A 19790-nucleotide genomic window follows, 5' to 3' on the forward strand; every position below is an offset into this window, starting at 1 on the left:
GTCATCCACAAAAATTCCATCGTTGTTTCGGAACATGAAGTCCATGAATGGCCAGGTAGCCCAACATAACCATTTCCAGTCAACGATCGGTTCAGTTGGACCGTAGGACCCAGTACATTCCATGTAAACACAGCCCACTCAATTATAGACTCACCACGAGCTTGCGCAGTGCCTTGTTGACAACTTGGGCCCATGACTTCATGAGGTCTGCGCCACACTCCAACCCTACCATTAGCTCTCACCAGGCCACGGTTTCCCAGTGGGCTGGGGCCCAAACGATATGATAACGAGCCCAGGAGAGGTGCTGCAGGCAAAGTCGTTGGTCGTCCTCTGCCATAGCCCAGTAACGCCACACTTCGCCGCACTGTCCTAACGGGTACTCTCGTCGTACGTCCCACATTGATCGGCGATTATTTCGCTTAGTGTTGCTTGTCTGCTAGCACTGACAACTCTGCGCAAAACGCCACAGCTCTCTGTCGTGAAGTGAAGGCCGTCCGACAACTCACTGTCTTGTCCGCGATGAGAGATAATGCCTGAAATTTGGTATTCCCGGCACACTCTTGACACTGTAGACTTCGGAATATTGAATACTCTAAGGACCTGCGAAATGGAACGTCCCATGCTTCTAGCTCCAACTATCATTCCACGTTCAAAGTCTGTTAATTACCGTCGTGCGGCCAGAATCACGTCGGGCACCTTTTACATGAAAGACAAAGACAGCTCCGCCAACTGACTGTCCTTTTATCAAAATGGTTCAAATGGCTCTGAGCACTATGGGACTCAACTGCTGTAGTCATTAGTCCCCTAGAACTTAGAACTACTTAAACCTAACTAACCTAACGACATCACACACACCCATGCCTGAGGCAGGATTAGAACCTGCGACCGTAGTAGCAGCGCGGCTCCGGACTGGAGCGCCTAGAACCACACGACCACCGCGGCCGGCGTCCTTTTATCCCTTGTGTACGCTATACTACCGCCATCTGTATATGTGCATATCGCTATCCCATGATTTTTGTCACCTAAGTGTAAGCCCTATTGTCGTACGCTCCATGACCACGGTATCAAATGACATATTCCTGCAGTATAATATGGGGGTTGTTTTTTCCAATTTCCGATCGGTCGCGAAATTAAAACCACAATGAAAATCAGGTGAAACTTTGCACAGATGTGTTGTGCAGTATTTGTAGCATTCCCGTCTATCGTGTGACGTCGCAATTTTCAGTTCTGAGCACGCAGTGAGCATGTAAAGATGCCTACAATATAGTGTTTCCCGCCAAGTGTGAAGTCCTGCTGGAGGGTTTTGCCAGAGTTCATGCGGATCACATACCGTAACTGTTATACATGTCATGCATCAAGGCACTTACCGATCGCATTCTGGAGGTGCAACAAACACGATACTGCAGTGCTTTTGATGAGAAGTGCTTGGTGACGCATCACACAGCCCGCACTAGGCTTCTTCTGATTATCACCTTTTCGCTCACATGAACCGCTAACTATGAGGACAGCACTTCGGCACGGACAACGAGCTGCAGACGAGTGTAGGGAATTGACGGGTATCACAGGCAGCTGCATATATGACGAGGGCATTGGAAAATTGATACCACACTACGACAAATGTCTAAGTTGGAACGGCGACTATGTAGAGAAGTCGTTGGAAGGTGTAGCTTAATGCTGCAAATAAAACATTTTTGATTTCCACCGTGGTTTCCACTTCACCACCGATCGGAAGCTGAAAAAGAAATTACAGTGCAGTTCACACAAAAAATGCATCGAGGAATACACATATCCTTGACTAGCCTGCCTCATTCCTTGATTCGTCATCTACGTCGCACATCTAGGATGTGATGGGAAGAGCTGTACTGTCACCACACCGAAAACACGAGCTTTTTCGTGCCTTTGGAGGTCAGGCCTCACTATGATTTTGATCATAGGCATCATAAAAGTTTAATCATTTAATAGCTGTCATATGATGAATATTTTCTTATCATTTCATAAACGTCCGACGCCTGCTTCATGATGTAATATTTTTCATTTCCATCACTGTATGTAGAACACAATGTGACGTCGGCTGGCAAGATACATAATGAGGTTGTTGCCAGAATCACCCAGAAAAATAATACGTGAAATAAAAAAAGAACGTAATTCATGAATGGGCCTTCCTTATTTACTGCCCAACTTATACAGGGTGAACCTTAATAAAACCGACAAATTGCAGGCACGGATTCATGACTGGAAAGGAGGAAAACAGTTCCTGTGAAAATGTGACCGGAAATAAACAGCGTGCGTGCAACGAAAAGAAATCGTACTGGAACACAGTACAGACCTGCATCGCATCCATGTCACAGCAGACGTTCAAAGTGGCCTCTATGAGATGCAATGTACGCGTGCACACGTCGCATCATGGATTGCCACACTCTTTCGCATATTCCGGCCTCTCTCTGGACAGTCGTGAACACGCCGTTGAAGGGTCTACACATCAGGAACTGGTTATGCACACATAACGCTCTTCAGATGCCCCAAGAGGTAAAACTCCAGTGGGTTTAACTCCGGTGATCCAGCAGACTATCCAACGTCCAGGGGAGATGTTGTTGAGGTGTCGGCGAACTGTAATGCGGGAGTATTTCCAAAGGCCCAGTCTCAAGCACTCCAGAGTATTCCGCAGGAAGTCCAGGTACGTTCCCCGTTGAGGCGTTGTGGAATAATAACCGGTCCAAGTATTTGGTCGCCAAGAATCCCTTCCCACACATTGATGCTGAACCGACGCTGATGAGATACCCCAACCATTCCCTGAGAGTTGTCTGTAGCCTACAGATGACGATTATGATACCAGTTCTGGTAAACGTGGCTTCGTCGGTAGAGAGGACTGATGACAGAAACCCCATAATTGTGATAGTGTGGTGCAAAAACCGTCGAAAAAATCCTTCCCGTAGAGGGAAATCCGCTGTTGATAATCCTGTCACTCGTCGCAGGTGATGAGGATAGTAGTGATTGTCGTGTAGGATACACATAATAGTAGTTTGGCTTACACCGTACTGGCGGGCCACTTGCCTGGGCTTTGTACTACACTACTGGCCATTAAAATTGCTACACCACGAAGATGACGTGCTACAGACGCGAAATTTAACCGACAGGAAGAAGATGCTTTGATATGCAAATGATGAGCTTTTCAGTGCATTCTCAAAAGGTTGGCACCGGTGGCGACACCTACAACGTGGTGACATGAGGAAAGTTTCCAACCGATTTCTCATACACAAACAGCAGTTGACCGGAGTTGCCTGGTGAAACGTTGTTGTGATGCCTCGAGTAAGGAGGAGAAATGCGTACCATCACGTTTCCGACTTTAATAAAGGTCGGATTGTAGCCTATCACGATTGCGGGTTATCGTATCGCGATATTGCTGCTCGCATTCGTCGAGATCCAATGACTGTTAGCAGAATACGGAATCGGTGGGTTCAGGAGGGTAATACGGAACACCGTGCTGGATCCCAACGGCCTCGTATCACTAGCAGTCGAGATGGCAGGCATCTTACCCGCATGGCTGTAACGGATCGTGCAGCCACGTCTCGGTCCCTGAGTCAACAGATGGGGAGGTTTGCCAGACAACAACCATCTCCACAAACAGTTAGAAGACGTTTGCAGCAGCATGGACTATCAGCTCAGAGACCATGTCTGTGGTTACCCTTGACGCTGCATCACAGACAGGAGCGCCTGCGATGGTGTACTCAACGACGAACCGGGGTACACGAATGGCAAAACGTCATTTTTTCGGATGAGTCCAGGATCTGTTTACAGCATCATGATGGTCGCATCCGTGTTTGGCGACATCGCGGTGAACGCACATTGCAAGCGTGTATTCGTCATCGCCATCCTAGCGTATCTCCCGGCGTAATGGTATGGGGTGTCATTGGTTATACGTCTCGGTCACCTCTTGTTCGCACTGACGGCACTTGTACACTGAACGTTACATTTCAGATCTGTTACGACCCGTGGTTCTACCCTTCATTCCATCTCTGCGAAACCCTACATTTCAGCAGGAGAATGCACAACCGCATGTTGCAGGTGCTGTGCGGGCCTTTCTGGATACAGAAAATGTTCGACTGCTGCCCTGGCCTGGATATTCTCCAGATCTCTCACCAACTGAAAACGTCTGGTCAATGGTGGCTGAGAAACTGGCTCGTCACAATACTCCAGTCACTACTCTTGATGAACCGTGGTATCGTGTTGAAGTTGCATGGGCAGCTGTATTTGTACACGCCATCCAAGCTCTGTTTGACTCAATGCCCAGGCGTATCAAGGCCGTTATTACGGCCAGAGATGGTTGTTCTGGGTACTGATTTCTCCTGAGAATACTCTCAGGATGATACTCTCACCTCCGATGAACACTCACCATCGAGGACAACGTACTGGGTTCTATTACTTAAGAAGTCTTCGAGCCACTCACATACTTGGGAACCAATCCCGTATGCTCGTACCTTAGTTAGGAGTCTGCAGTGGGGCATTGAGTCAAACGCTTCGTGGTGAAAGAGAGGGAGAATTACGGGACCCACTGATTGGAATGAACAGTCTAATGACCAGAAAAATTTTCAAACGTGTGAATTCCTAAGGGATGAAACTGCTTAGGTCATCGGTCCCTAGATTTTCACACTACTTAAACTAACTTATGTTAAGAACAACACACACACCCATGCCCGAGGGAGGACTCGAACCTCCGGCGGAAGTGGCCGCGCCTAATGACCACAGAATAGGGATTCAGTGGTAAAGTAAAGAAAGACGGAAGTAATGAAAAGTAGCACAAAGGAAATTAAGCTTAACGGCAAAATTGGGGACTACATAGCACATGGAGTCACGGAGTCCCATTACTTTGGAAGTAAACTAATGCTGTTTTGGAGAATGTCATTTCACTTTGGATAATAGCAATTTGCATCAAGTCACATACAAAAAGTGGACCACTGAATGTATTTTCTCTTTGCAGGGGTACCAGCTTACTACCAGTGGTCCAGCAGCAGCCTTCTGTCCCGCCTGCCAGTGTGGATTCCAGCCCTGACGACTCACCTTCGGCCAGCGACGTTAACCAGGTGGCTGGCTGCTCCACTGAGGAGCAGTCAGCCAGCTTCTCTGAGCAGCTTCCAGGTGGTTCCACAGAGTGGCAACATAGTGATTCTGCCGATGAGGTGTCAACCAGTGCAGATGACTCGCAGCTGTCACGTTCTGATGATGAAGAATATCTGGGCTCCTATGAAAGCCAGTCCAGTCCTGCTGAGAAGGCCTCATCAAACTTAGCTGACTGTCAGCCACCAAACTCTTCCGATCAGCTACAACTCCACTCCACTGAATTGCATTCACTTGAATCTGGTGACCAGATGACATCCAGTCTGGCTAATGAGCCCTCACCCAGCTCCTATGAGTGGCAATCTGACGCTGCTGAGGAGGTCTCATCAAACTTGGCTGACCCTCAGTCACCCACCTCTTCTGATCAGTTACAGCTCCACTCCACTGAATTGCATTCACTTGAACCTAGTAACCAGATGACATCCAGACTAGCTAATGAGCCAACACCCAGCTCCTATGAGTGGCAGTCTGACACTGCTGAGGAGGCCTCATCAAACTCAGCTGACTGTCAGTCACCCACCTCTTCTGATCAAGTACAACTCCCCTCTACTGAATTGCAGTCACTTGACCCTGGTGACCAGGTCACATCCAGTCAGGCTAATGAGCCATCACCCAGTTCCTATGAGTATCAGGCTGATCTTGCTGTGGAGGCCTCATCAAACTTGGCTAACTGTCTGTCACCCACGTCTTCCGGTCAGCTACAACTTCACTCCACTGAACTGCATTCACTTGATCCAGGTGACCAGATGACATCCAGTCTGGCTAATGAGCAATCATGCAGCTATGAGTGGCAATCTTCTGACACAACTGAACAATCTTCATCAAATGTGCCTTATTATCAGTCAAGCAGTTCTACTGATCAGCTGCAACAACACCCAACTGAGTTTCAATCTCTTCAGTATAGTGAGAATATGCTATATACTACCGCTGGCTGTATGGTTTCTACCTGTGCTGAGCAGGTACTACTCAACTCCACAGAGGTACAATATTCTGACCCAGCTGCCAGACAACCACCCACTTCGGATACGTGGCTGTCACCTAACACATTTAACAATGTGTCATACAGCTCCAATCAGTTGCTTTCTAATACACCTCACCAGATGTTGTCTGGGACTGCTCAAGGACAACCACTGACATATGCTTCTCAGCTGCCATATGCATATACTGGTTGGCAGCTATCTGGGCAGCAACCATCCATACCCATTCAGCAACCAGTATCAAACTTTGGAGGCCAACAGATTTTATGGCCTGTCTCAAATGTTCAGACACAGTACCACTACCTACAGAGAGTGCCCACATTGACGCCTCATTGTGCAAATGGGTATCCACACAGTGTCACACCTTGTTGTGCGACTGGTTACCATTCATCTGCACCTCTCATAGTCGCCCCAGGCCACTCCATTAGCTTTTGTTCTCAGTGCCAGGCTACATCTCCTCAGAATGCTGGAGTGTTGAAGCCTGTTTACTATACAACTTTGCCACTTTCGAACAATCAAATACTTTACAACGCACAGCGGCAAGTGGCCAGTACGTCTGCACCAGTCTACACACTGCAAGCTCCATCACTCTGCTTAGGAACAGCGCCACAGCCGCCACCGGTAATACAGCCTCCAGAATGGTTGTCAAGGGAACTGTGGAGGCAGCAAGGACAGAAGCAGGTAGGAAACCCCGAGTCGTACACTTCTCAAACAGTTAAGGAATCTTCAACTTCTGAGGATACTTTCGGAGAAAGGTCCAACTTCCCAAGTAGTCAGGGCGAAGAACTCGCATCTGAGGACACTGTGGAAACTGAAATCGAACTTGAGAGGGGAAACAATTGTGTGGACAAATCGGCTACTCCAGCAGTAGTGCGAGAAAGTCGTCAACAAGATCAGCAGGACTCCGAAGTATCTCAGAGCGTCTACAAGAATGAACGCGGAAACTCACATATGCAAAAGAGCGACCAGAACCAGCGACAGAAAGGAGATATTTGGAGTGCCACGACCAAGAAATCTAGGAGGAAACGATACAAGCATAAAAAGAAGCAAGAAGTCCAGAAGACTGAGGCTGGGGCACCGCCAGTTGGATTTCAACAGAAAATCTGCCAGGAAGAGACCACCCCTCCTTCAAGGAAGAACTCAAAGAGATTCCGAACGACAACTAGCACGTCAGTGAAACAGCTGCGCACTGCCTCGTCCACTGACAGTGTCTCAAGACGAAAGAAGAGGGGCAGGCGTTTGATGGTATTCCACCAGCTTCAGGATGTACTGACCATCACGGTGATCTTCAAGGATGAGGAGAGGTCCCAGCTGGGCTGCGATGGTTCCGCGGATGTGACCGAGCCCCGGCCAGTCACCATCGACTTGGACGGCCCGACGCCGCACGAGAGCGCGAGGCGCCATCGCCGCCACCCCTCCCCGCCGCGCGTCCTTGCTTCTTGCAAAGCGGATGCTGACACCGACGAGCCCCGGCCGCAGCCAAGAGCCCGGTGTTCCCGCTGTTCGTCCGAATCTCCGCCTTCCGGTCTGTGCTATCGCTGCTGCTGGTAAGAACCAAGTCTCCACTCATGTTGCACGTTGACTTTACATATTACCAGATTTTTATATAAAAATGTTAAGGCTATCGTGGCCACTTATTGACAAACGCCGGCCGTTGTAGCCGAGCAGTTCTAGGCGCTTCAGTCCGGAACCACACGGCTGCTACGGTCGCAGGTTCGAATCCTGCCTCGGGCATGGATGTGTGTGATGTCCTTAGGTTAGTTAGGTTTACGTAGTTCTCATTGTAGGGTACTGCTGACCTCAGATATAAAGTCCCATAGTGCTTACAAGGGAACCTCCCCGTCGCACCCCCCTCAGATTTAGTTATAAGTTGGCGCAGTGGATAGGCCTTGAAAAACTGAACACAGATCAATCGAGAAAACAGGAAGAAGTAGTGTGGAACTATGAAAAATATCAGCAAAATATACAAACTGAGTAGTGCTTGCTCAAGATAGGCAACATCAAGGATAATGTGAGCTTAGGAGTGCCGTGGTCCCGTGGTTAGCGTGAGCAGCTGCGGAGCGAGATGTCCTTGGTTCAAGTATTCCCTTGAGTGAAAAGTTTACCTTCTTTATTTTCGCAAAGTTATGATCTGTCCGTTTGTTCATCGACTCTCTGTTCACGGTAATAAGTTTAGTTAGTGTCTGTGTTTTGCGACCGCACCGCAAAACCGTGCGATTAGTAGACGAAAGGACGTGCCTCTCCAATGGGAACCGAAAAATTTGATCGCAGGGTCATAGGTCAACCGATTCCTCCACAGGAAAACACGTCTGATATATTCTATACGACACTGGTGACGGCATGTGCGTCACATGCCATGTTGTCGACCCACCTAACTTGTACATTTGGCGAATGGGTAAAAAGATTCTTCTACCTTGCCCGATTTAGGTTTTCTTGTGGATGTGATAATCACTCCCAAAAAAGTGATGAAAACATAAGAGTTTGTCACATAAACTGCAACAAATGAATGCAACAGTTTCACAGTCGCACAGTTTTCCCTGTACTCTGTCAAAACATATGTTTTTAACGTTTTCAAATTTTTCCGTGTGTATTTTTCAGTGCATATGTCCAAGCTAATCTGAACATGTCCTGGAATTTTGGAGAGCGAAGTTTATTATGTGTGAGTGTCTGAACTATGATAATTGTCTGAAAATAAAAAAAAAAAACTTTTCAGTCGAGGGAAGACCTGAACCAAGGACCCCTCGTTTCGCAGCTGCTCACGCTAACCACGGGGCCACGGCGCTCCTGAGCTCAAGTTATCGTTGATATTGCCTATCTTGCGCATGGACTACTCAGTTTGTATATTTTACTTATTTTCTTTCACAGTTTCGCACAACTTCTTCCTATTTTCTCGACTGATCTTTATTCAGTTTTTCAAGGCCTATCCACTGTGCCAAATTATAACTAAATCTGAGGGGGGTGCGATGGGGGGGTTCCCTCGTTAGAGCCATTTGAACCATTTTGTTGATAAACTGCCTGTTGGCTTTCTTCTGACTCGAGTTCTTCGGTCGACGTTTGTTTGTTGATTTTTCTGACGTTTCGCCAGCATGAGTGGCTGGTATTGTCAAAGCTTCACCCTCCATTGCTGTTGGTAGACTCGAGTTGGCGCTGCAACATCCAAGAGCTTTTCCTTGGTCATTTCCGGTGCGGTTATCTCCTTACTACGCGGAACGCTCATTCGCTGCAGCACGGGAACCAGGAACCATTGACCTTGGGGCTTTCTTCTCTCTTGATGAAGCTATTCTCATATTTGTGTATTTCTATAGCTTCTCTGAACAACCGGGTGTGATAGCTCTTCTCTACGGCAAGAGCTTCCGTGTCGGCGAATTTCACTATATGGTTACTCCCTCACAACGCGTGCTCTACCACTGCCGACTTCTCCACCTGCCCCAGCCTGCAATGCTGCGTATGTTCGGTGATTCTGGTATTAACTGATGGTCCAGTCATTCCAACATGGACTATTCTGCTTGTACAGTCGTGCTCAAAAGTAGCCGAACGACCTGAATTGCATTTCGCCTGATTCGCATACAACTCTCATAACGCAGCTGTCTAGCAGGTCCTCTAATCGCTCCTCGGTACAGTCGTTTGACTATTGAAAATGGTTCCAACAAATCACCACTAGATAACACTGCTCTGTATTGCAATAACTCAAGATGTAAATTAATACCACTACACTACAAATATCAGGGAACAACTTATCACAGATAAGACTGTCCTTAAGGCTTGTAAGCTCACATTTATTACAATAAATGTCATACCTGAAATGTTACCACTCACATTATTACGTCAGATAGGTAATGCACGTAGTAAGTTCGTCGTATTCATGATTTCCTCTTCAAAAGTAACATACCGTACTTATTATTTAACACAAAATGACATTAAAAATTTAAGATTTTCACAAACTGCTAGTTGAGAATATGTATGAACTTCAAATGACACCACAAAACGTCTCGTTCCGCATATGGATTCAAACCCAGGTCATGCAAACCAATCAAAGATTTCGTGACTGACGGAAACTAACAGTCATTCCTGACTTGGCATACAGAAGTGACATGCCTCGATTTTAGACCATATCAGTTAGGAAACATCAACTTTAAATTACATAACGTAAATATTTTTAACGGACGCGACTTCCTACCCAGCATCTGTTATCCCTGTTAACGAACTACGAGAGTTGTTAATTATTGCTTCTTCACAAGTAACTTACTTGAAATGTCGTGAGATAAAGCTTTGTGTGTGACAAGCATTCGAACACAGTACCTAATCGGATTGTTATCGAAGCGCAATCAATTGTGACATATCGGATTTTCTCGGCAGTAGCAAGATATTTTAACTGAAATGACGAGACGAAACATTAATTTTTTTCTTCCCAGGACTCCAACACGGCACCTATCAATGTTACATTCTAGAGAAAATGAACGTTAAATATGGGTTTGTTACACCAGACGCGACATGTGAGCTTGATTGAATTAGAAATAATATGACGAAGAGATCAGTGCTGACTGATAATCGAACCCCACACATATCGTTGTTGACTACACACAAAGAGACGTCAGCTACCGAATTTTCTCCACCAGCAGCTCGGAATAACATCCTTGAACTTACAGTGATCTCGCAAATAGTTCGGTGTATCACTGGGAGACAAAAACGTCAGATAACGTTAGTGTTGACAACGAATGAAAATGCATTAAAAATGAAGATTATTATCCACCAGCAGATAGGTGTTCTCATGCTAGTGCTTGATAATACATAATGAAAACTTTAGTGCCGGGGCAGGATTCGAAACCATTCACGCGCAATATGTGGAGATGTTGAGGAATCTGCAGTTTTGAACAAACTACACATTGTAGTCGAGCTGTATTGTCACAAAGGGATCAAATTCCGCTTTAAGGGTGGTCTGAGTTGCATTCCCAGTTCAGGACCAATTTTATCGACATACAGAAGATCAAACGAAAGATGGAATGTGTCCTGTGACCCTACATAGCGTTTGTTTCGTCACTAGAAATATATAACTAGCATAAGAAAGGCTACTGGTGATAGAGTTTCTTCATGTCGCCACTCCAGACAACCTAATGTCTACTTGGTAGAGAAAGAATATCGTGTTTAATGTGATTTTCAGACCACAATGCCATTATACCTTCTTCAAGTGGCGTAGCCAGAAGAGAATAGAATCTGTCTCTCCCTATAAAAAATCATTCGCAGAAGTTGGAATCGAACACCAACCATTAGTATATGAATCTATCAGCCATCCAACAGGCCACCAAATCCTCTTCCCTGTGGCTCATTTCTCTATTGTAACGCAGTTGCGCCACACTGGATGAGCGTTCTGACACACAGGCTCCCTGTAGTGGTTTGTAATCACCGAAATAAACTCACTTAACTGCCGCCTACTCAGAACTGCCAACAGTGTAGGATGCAGAAATTTAAATAGGAAGTGTTCCTTTCTGCTTCGGCTACACTATTGCGCTATCTGTTTGTCGAAAACGTCGTGCAGTGCATAAGAAATGCTGTAACTGTCTGTCTTTCTGAAGTCTACATCCGGCCATATGCATTATCTCACAACACTGTGGAATGCGGAAGTTCTAGAGGAATTGTTGTCGACTTCTGGAGGTGCTGTAACTCTGGTTCAGCTAGTAGTGTAACGGTAAGTGTAGTGCACTGTAGACAAAACATCGCGAGTACCAATACATTCACTGCTACATGTTTTAAAACGCAATTCGGCTGTCTGCTAAAGTTATCAATCTAATGGAACTTTGAACATAATTCCCTTCACTTCTCAACCCAAAATAGTCGCATGTGGAAAAAGGGCCAACTACTGCGACATTTTGTTTTTTTTTGATGTTTAATAGACTGCCAGGCAGCAGATGCAGCTCCAAACTTTTGTATTATGTATGGGGAGAGCGCATCGAGCCAAAATACGTCGGAAAAGTATTTTCTACATTAGCTGTCGTGTGGTAGTGGCATTTTGTTCTTCTTCATACCTTGTTTGTCAGCTTTAACTCAGAACAAGTTTTCTATATGCATGTAATCAATAAACTGCAAGTGCATTGTCAGACTGTTATAGATAACATCACAGAATTTGCATATATATCGTTGGTGATTAATTTCTCTCTCATGTTTACTATTGTTTAAACAACACTAAAAGAAACCCTACGAAAATTGTACACTGTATTACCAGAAATGAAATAAAACTACCCATGATTACCTTACGACGAAAGACAGTTTTAAAAAAGCTGAGTGTCTGTACTCAAGCCTACCTCTATCGAACTGAATTAGGAAAATACTACTCACTTAGATTTTGATTGGGTCTGTGTTTAATTGATAAGCTGTGTCATACTCAAGCTGTATGGAAATGTAGCGTTTCATAAATAAAGTTATGTGTTCCTAGAAACCAAAAATCTGCTTGTCAGCAACGGAAAGAGGCATTACCTGTTGTGCAGCATTGTAACTTCTTCACCATTGCACTATGAGCCGAAAGTATTTGCTTGCGTTTTCCTTATCTATGGTTGATCTGAGTGCTTGTAGCTCTATCACAGAAGGGATAAAAACGTCACACGACTGGAATCGCGAACCAGAACAGACGCTTTTCTACGGGTCAGCTTGTTACCACAGAGCTAGCGAAGATATATGTGTATGAAATTCCTATTACGAGGCCAATAGTGACTAGAACTCGTAAATCGCTATTTAAAGGACAATATTAGTTGCGATTTACACATGCAACGACTATCCTGGGCTGAAAACCGTAAATTTATCATTTTTGTTACACCTCAAGCGATAGTAACTCAGATTATTCAATGGAAATGACAGGAAAAATCAAGTGAACTTTTGAGGCTTAATTCCGTGCACACCTCGAAGCAACTCGTCGATCACAGAGTTGCCAAACATATCTTGCCTTGTTGCCAAATCTCAGTTACAGTACGAGCAGGAAGAAGACGAACCGATGTGTTCCTACAGAGGGGTGGGAAGTGGCCATAGCTGGCATTTCAAAGACGTGCCTGGCACGGCCTGGAATACGTAATTCGTCTGATTCGCATTTCTGTAACTAGGTTTAGGGACTGGAGCGTAGTTACTAATAATACTCAGAACTGACTGTAAACTAAGCATCATAAGTCAGTAACTCTCATAGTTGTTTTTATATTTCTTTCGTAAGTGTACTCAAAACTAAGAAACTCATCCATGGACGTTTTCGTGGCTGGCCGATAGTCGAGCACAACAAACAAATAAAAATAAAAATCTATATTTGTGTGTGTGTGTGTGTGTGTGTGTGTGTGTGTGTGTGTGAGTGTGTGAGTGTGTGTGTGTGTGAGAGAGAGAGACAGAGAGAGAGAGAGAGATAGAGATAAATATAAAAAAGAATGTGTGTGTGAGAGAGAGAGAGTAAATAATTGTTGTAAAGAAATTGCATGATGGTATGTAAAGAAATATTTCATTAAAATGACACGTTTCACATCATTACGAAAAGTCGTATTCATAAACTATTGAACAAATATTAATCTAATCCAATCTAATCATATTGCTGTCTAGCAATGAAGAGTCATGGTTTTCGAAATGTTCTTCCATATCAGTAACCAAATGTAAACTTGAAAATAAATCGCCGGCCGGAGTGGACGAGCGGTTCTAGGCGCTACAGTCTGGAACCGCACCACCGCTACGGTGGCAGGTTCAAATCCTGCCTCGGGCATGGATGTGTGTGATGTCCTTAGGATAGTTAGGTTTAAGTAGTTCTAAGTTCTAGGGGACTGATGACCACAACAGTTAAGTCCCATAGTGCTCAGAGCCATTTGAACCATTTTTTGAAAATAAATGACCACAGTTTCTGTAATCAACCAGGACACCTATCAAGTCCCTTTCCTCTCCGTTAACTAACCATGTCTGATATACCTCCATTCAGAAGCAACAAAGTGTGTATGCATTTAAAGATGAAACGAATGATGTGAAGTTCTGGGACGGAAATACGAACCCAACACGGAATCCGATTGTTAACTAAGTAAAATCAAATGTTATGTATCGGTTTTTCTTACCAGCTGCTAGGTCTTTGAATCTATAATAAGCATAGAAATTTTTGAGCTTGAGCGACAATCGAACTGCACATCTACCGTCCTTCTTTATCATCCACAAATATAGCTTAAGTATCAATTAGTTACTCACCAACAGTAAGATGTGTGAGTGTTTGACCAGAAATAACGACACCTAATGCGAATGATGGCACCACATGAACAGACATAAAAAAAGCATGTCAATTATCACTAGGTGGCCGGTGAGCACGTTATAGGGCTTGAAATGAAATTATGAATATTTCTGTACTGGATCAGTATTCGGACCCAGTTACTTACCTTTGGAGGAGACCTAGAGAAGATTGCAGTCTTGGGAAAAGGAACGAAATGACTGAACTATTCTGTTCCGAGAGATTCAGATCCTCAAGAGAGGAGATTCGAATTCAAATCACAGTTCAGCATCAAATTTTTCACCATCTGTATCTCAATCAAGTAAAAGTAAAATAAGAGCCCTTTTCCTTTAAATGGCTACCGATTCATTTCTATTTACCATGACTTCCGGCTACGTCATTTCCCAACGTAAACCGGCTCTGCCCAGTTGGTAATGAAGGAACGTGATGTTTAATGCAGATTCTGAATTATAACGTTTTTCTCCTGAGGTTAGCAGAGGTAAAGTAAATCTGTTTGTGGTTCTTAAAAGTAAATGCCTGAACCCACGCATTGCACCTGTGATAGTTCATTCTACCAGACCATTGTGGCCACATGTCCCAGCCCCAGGTGTGTGCTGTAACGGATCATATGCTTAGCTTACAGAATTAGTCACAGTGGAAAAAATGCGAGTCTATTAAATGGTTAAGTAGAAGCAAGCTTCTGACGCAGAGATTATGCTATTCTCATGTCAGAAGGATGTAAAGACTCTTATAGGCACCATAGCCTCGAAGTGAAGCCATTTTCAAATTTTCACTAATTCAGCAAATTTCTTAGTTCGAGAAAATCCACTGTGAAGTGTGAAGTTACCCTCATTATTACTATCATTTTCTTCATACCGCTGCTGGAACACATGTGCTTGATGATCATTTAATGCCTTTTGGTCATTAAAGAAGTAGTTGCCCATGAACAGGTTCTTTCCCTGTCTACGGAATTCTTTTCATGTTAATATCAAACATCGGCAATTACTCGTAGATTACATTAAAACTGAAGTAACTGATGAAGACGTCACTTGGTAGCAAAAACGCGCTGTCTTTCTTCATTTACTAGCACCTAGAAGTGGCTGTCAAATACTGCCAAACCAAAAGCCAAGGGATCTTACTGCCTTCCGATCTACGTTGCTGTCAGTTCTTCCATATGATTTGATCGACGTGACCTGTTTCAAGTTTTGTATGACAGAGAATGTTTTAGAAAATCAATTGTTTTCCTTTGCAATAAACAGAAAGATTTTCATTCTAAGCTATCCAAGTTCAAAATTTTCGCAATATTAGTTCAAATGTAATGTTCGCTTCTGTAATGTGGGAACGCATTTCACAGTTGCAAAACCCACATCCGACCCATTGACCTTACACTTAGTCGCTGACCATCAATTCTAGGTCAGAGTGACACCAGTTTAAGTAACCTAATGTAGCGAAGACTGTTTGCCAGTGCTCTTTCTCACCGGAAAATACGCAATTAACCCATTGGGCTCCATAAGTACACTGTAACAGTAATTTCTGTGTGTATGCAATTCATACGGATTGTAGAATTTAGTGGTGCTCTCTTTCCACTTCTGCCTGATCTAAACGGGCCTTTATCATTACAGGCCCTGGGCAGTGTAACATCATACTGACAACGGTAATGTGCTTTTACTGACAACCTCACTGTTCGTTTTACCTGATTTTGTACACATTTAAATAAAGCAACATGATCTTCCAGTGTACGTTTTTACTCATTAGACGCATAATGGCAAAGAAGATTGAGGCATCAAAGAGAGACCATTTATGTTGTTTAATTTTTCTCCTTTTCTGTTTATGCCAACTTGAAGGCATTATATTCAACTCAGTTCTCTTTACTTTGGTGCGGGGACGCGCAAGAGCCAACGTAGGCACAAACAAGAAATCCTTAATTTTAATGCCAAGCAGAAGCCACAGTGGTGGCTACATATTGGCAAAGTGATAAATAGCAAGACTACCAGTACGAAGGTCTTGGCTTCAGTCCCTGGTCAGACCCACGAATTTTATCTCCCATTTTGCACTTATTTCCTCCGGGCAGTGTTTGTTGATGTGAAAAATGGCGAGTTGCACTGTGGTCCGAAAGCCACGTGAAACTGTGGGTTCCCCTATTAACTGTCTAGGCAAGTCAACTCAAAGGTCGGAGGAAAGCAACGTCATACCACCTCCAACAGGACCGTGCCTATTAAAGCACTGTAGTGTTCAAACCAATCTTCTAACTGATGACTGCTTTACTTTACTATGGGTTCCAAAGTTAATGATCTTCAGGTTATTAACATTTCTGTGTTTTCATGCTGTAGCTTTGATACCAGTAAACGTAAGTAACCGGCCGAGCACTCTCACCGTTCGAGTTGTCAAGGTGGTAGATGACGATGCTGTCGACCCCAGTTGCAATCTTGTTAATGGCTATGTTTCAGTCGAATACCCCTTTGCGCCTTTCTGTGTATTTCAAGATATACTTTTATACACTTGGTACGCATCCACATTGATATCTGATAGAGCTGTATTTAGCAACATGAATCAGATATCTTATCCGAGCAATATATCAGACAATACGTCAGTTCAGCGAGATTTCGTTCGTGTGTTGCGCATGGTGCAAGAAATATTTGTCTTTTGCTTGCTTCTGTGATAGGTTTCACCCCACTGAATGCGCACAAGCTCACGAATAGACTGTCAATAATTGGAATTACGCAATAATACATTTAAAAGGTGTATTTTTGCATTATATAACCCAATGAAGATAACTGTAAATAGATTATATGCTTACTTACTCTCTACTCGCGCTTCTTGATGCGTTCCTCAAAAAATTACAAGAAAAATAAAAAGAAAAAGAAAAAGAGAGAAAGAGAGACAGAGAGAGAAAACAGAAATGTATTTCAAATATCAGTTCGGTGACGCCATGTTCGTCTCGTGATGTAAAGCAAGGATATGTATGGCTACAGGGTTCTTTCTTTTCCCTGTGCAAACTACCAGAACAGAATTCAATAACAAATTGGTAAGAACACCTATGCAGTGCGCCAATTAAACACTCAGCCTTTCTTGGTTATTTTGTTAATCGTTAACAATTGTCTGTAATGCAGTAAACATCCTTCATTACTGATTTGTTACTACTACCTTTGTTATTGTTATTCGTCACCTCAACAACTTTCCTATCACTCATTGTTGCCGATGCACGTAACGAATGCATCAGGATGAATGGAATGTGGGATGTTTCGTCACCGAGAATATACACATTTATCTCGGCGTCTTGTGTTTAGGAAGACATGGAAATCTCAGTAAGAGAAGACAACAATGGGATGCCGGTGATGCAGGCAATAATACCCAACTATTTCTGTCGACTTAACACCATGACGACAGAAAAACTGGCGTCTCGATGTATTTTGATTGTACTTTGTTAGCCTTCTTGCGACCTCGTTCTAATAGCTGATGAGAGCAGGCATAACGTTTTGCTTTCTGAACACCGAGCAATGACACACAAAGATAGTAGATGGAAGAATACAAAGAAACAATCAGACTCATGGCTGTGGATCGAGTTCATCATTAGAAGACTAAACAAGAGGGAAACATTACGAAAGCAATGAATACGCTGGTTAGTATACATTATTTGTATAGATCTGAAGATGAAAAAGCGCAGATCTGCACAGTGCCCGCATCTGCACTTTAGTTTCTGTCTTAATGGGCATAATTTTTAGTTTCTTCTCTTCTGAATTTTCAAATGTATTGATTATTACGTGGCACAAAATAATTAGTTAACTGTGTTTCTTATAGCTTCCATTCCCACCAACAGTTTTCTACATTCTCGTGCAATTCATGAAATTCTACTTCTATGATCACAAGACTGCACATAGATGCAATCGATTTCGAGGTGACAAGTGTTTGTTTTCTAACTTTTCGTGACAGGTGGGCAAAGTTGATTTCCAAAGACTTCTTATTGTACTGAAATAATCTTTTATCACAAAGTAACAAGGTAAGTGTTTTATTCGTATATATTTTGTGGAAAAGTGTAATCGTGATGCCGCGTGCTCGTTTTTTTTTTTTTTTTTTTTTTTTTGTAATCGTGATGGAAGTTTATACACCTGAATGTTTGACACAACTGGTAGGAGAAAACGTTGCGACTCCTCTCCGTATCCTCCTATGAAACAAGGACGGGATTCTCCTCGCATACCGCTACAGAGCTGTTCCTAGCTCAACTGAGAATTGGCAACATCGTCACAAAAATTTGGCCACACTATGACAATGCAATCACTTCTATGTATGGTACTGAACTGACTCGCTAAATTCACTTGATATTCCCTTTCCAATTGAATGACTCGTGCTATATAACCCCTAGACACTGAGACAGAAAATTCGATATTTTGACTAAAGAAATGCTATTCTTCTTGTAAGTGACAACTTCTATTATCGTTCACGATGCGTTATGATGCTGAGCGACCAATACCACGATGAGAGTGGCATGCTGGCAGCAGTGTGTCCGTAGCCCCGTGCTCCCGCTCATATCTCGTGTCGCAATGGCTAAATGAGTCATCAGTTCTAACCGTGGCAGGCATCAGCATGTGTGAGCTTTTTTCTGATTTATTTTATGGAGCTGCGAATTTCCAGAAAAAATTCTGTAACGAAATAGGAAGAAAACCTTTACACATCAAGTCCTCTTGGTAGCTCGACACAGCAAGTTGTGTTAATGGCCATAGATGTTGGCTTTCTGGCTGCCAAGCTGCTTCACAATACAAGCGTCTCTGAAGAAATTCGAATCAACCATCAACGATACGAATTTCAATATTGTTTACACTTAAGACTCACATGCCAGCGTGATAAGTATGAAGTAAATGAACCTCTTGATTACTATAGGGCCTCTATGCTAAATTTACACAGTAGCAATTAGAAACTCTCTGCAGACATTTGGAAACATTGGCTCTAGCAACTTATTTTTTCTCTGGTTAGCTTCAAATATGAGCAATTTTGTTGCCTTAAATCCAATTGAATATTTTAAAAATCACTTTTGAACAGCGTTCACTTCTCCATTATTTAATATATGGACCTCAAAACAAGCAATTTGCCTGAGTAGCTATAGAGCAGGTTCTGAAAGGTATTGACACAATGTTTTGCATCCATTTACCATAGGGAACCAAAGAAAAAACCAAACACATTACATTGCATCTACTCTGTGTGCCTTGACTAACACATATGAATCCATGACAAAAATAAATTATTTGAAGAATCTCCTGTGAAAGGAAAAAGAACAGGATGTGACGCTTTAATTATAGCACACTGGGTCAGGATCAATGAAATCAATTCTGTGCCACAATGATGTATTGCATACTATTGTAATGCAATACTCTCAAATAAAAACGGTTTTGTGCCTCCATTGCTATCGAGTGTGAAACACAAATCGTAGACAGATTTAATGGGTCACCACTCAACAATATTAAAGCATGTTACACCGTCGAGAGTGAGGAGCAGAGCAGACGTTG

This window comes from Schistocerca cancellata, chromosome 2, assembly GCF_023864275.1.
Source record: "Schistocerca cancellata isolate TAMUIC-IGC-003103 chromosome 2, iqSchCanc2.1, whole genome shotgun sequence".
NCBI lineage: Eukaryota > Metazoa > Arthropoda > Insecta > Orthoptera > Acrididae > Schistocerca > Schistocerca cancellata.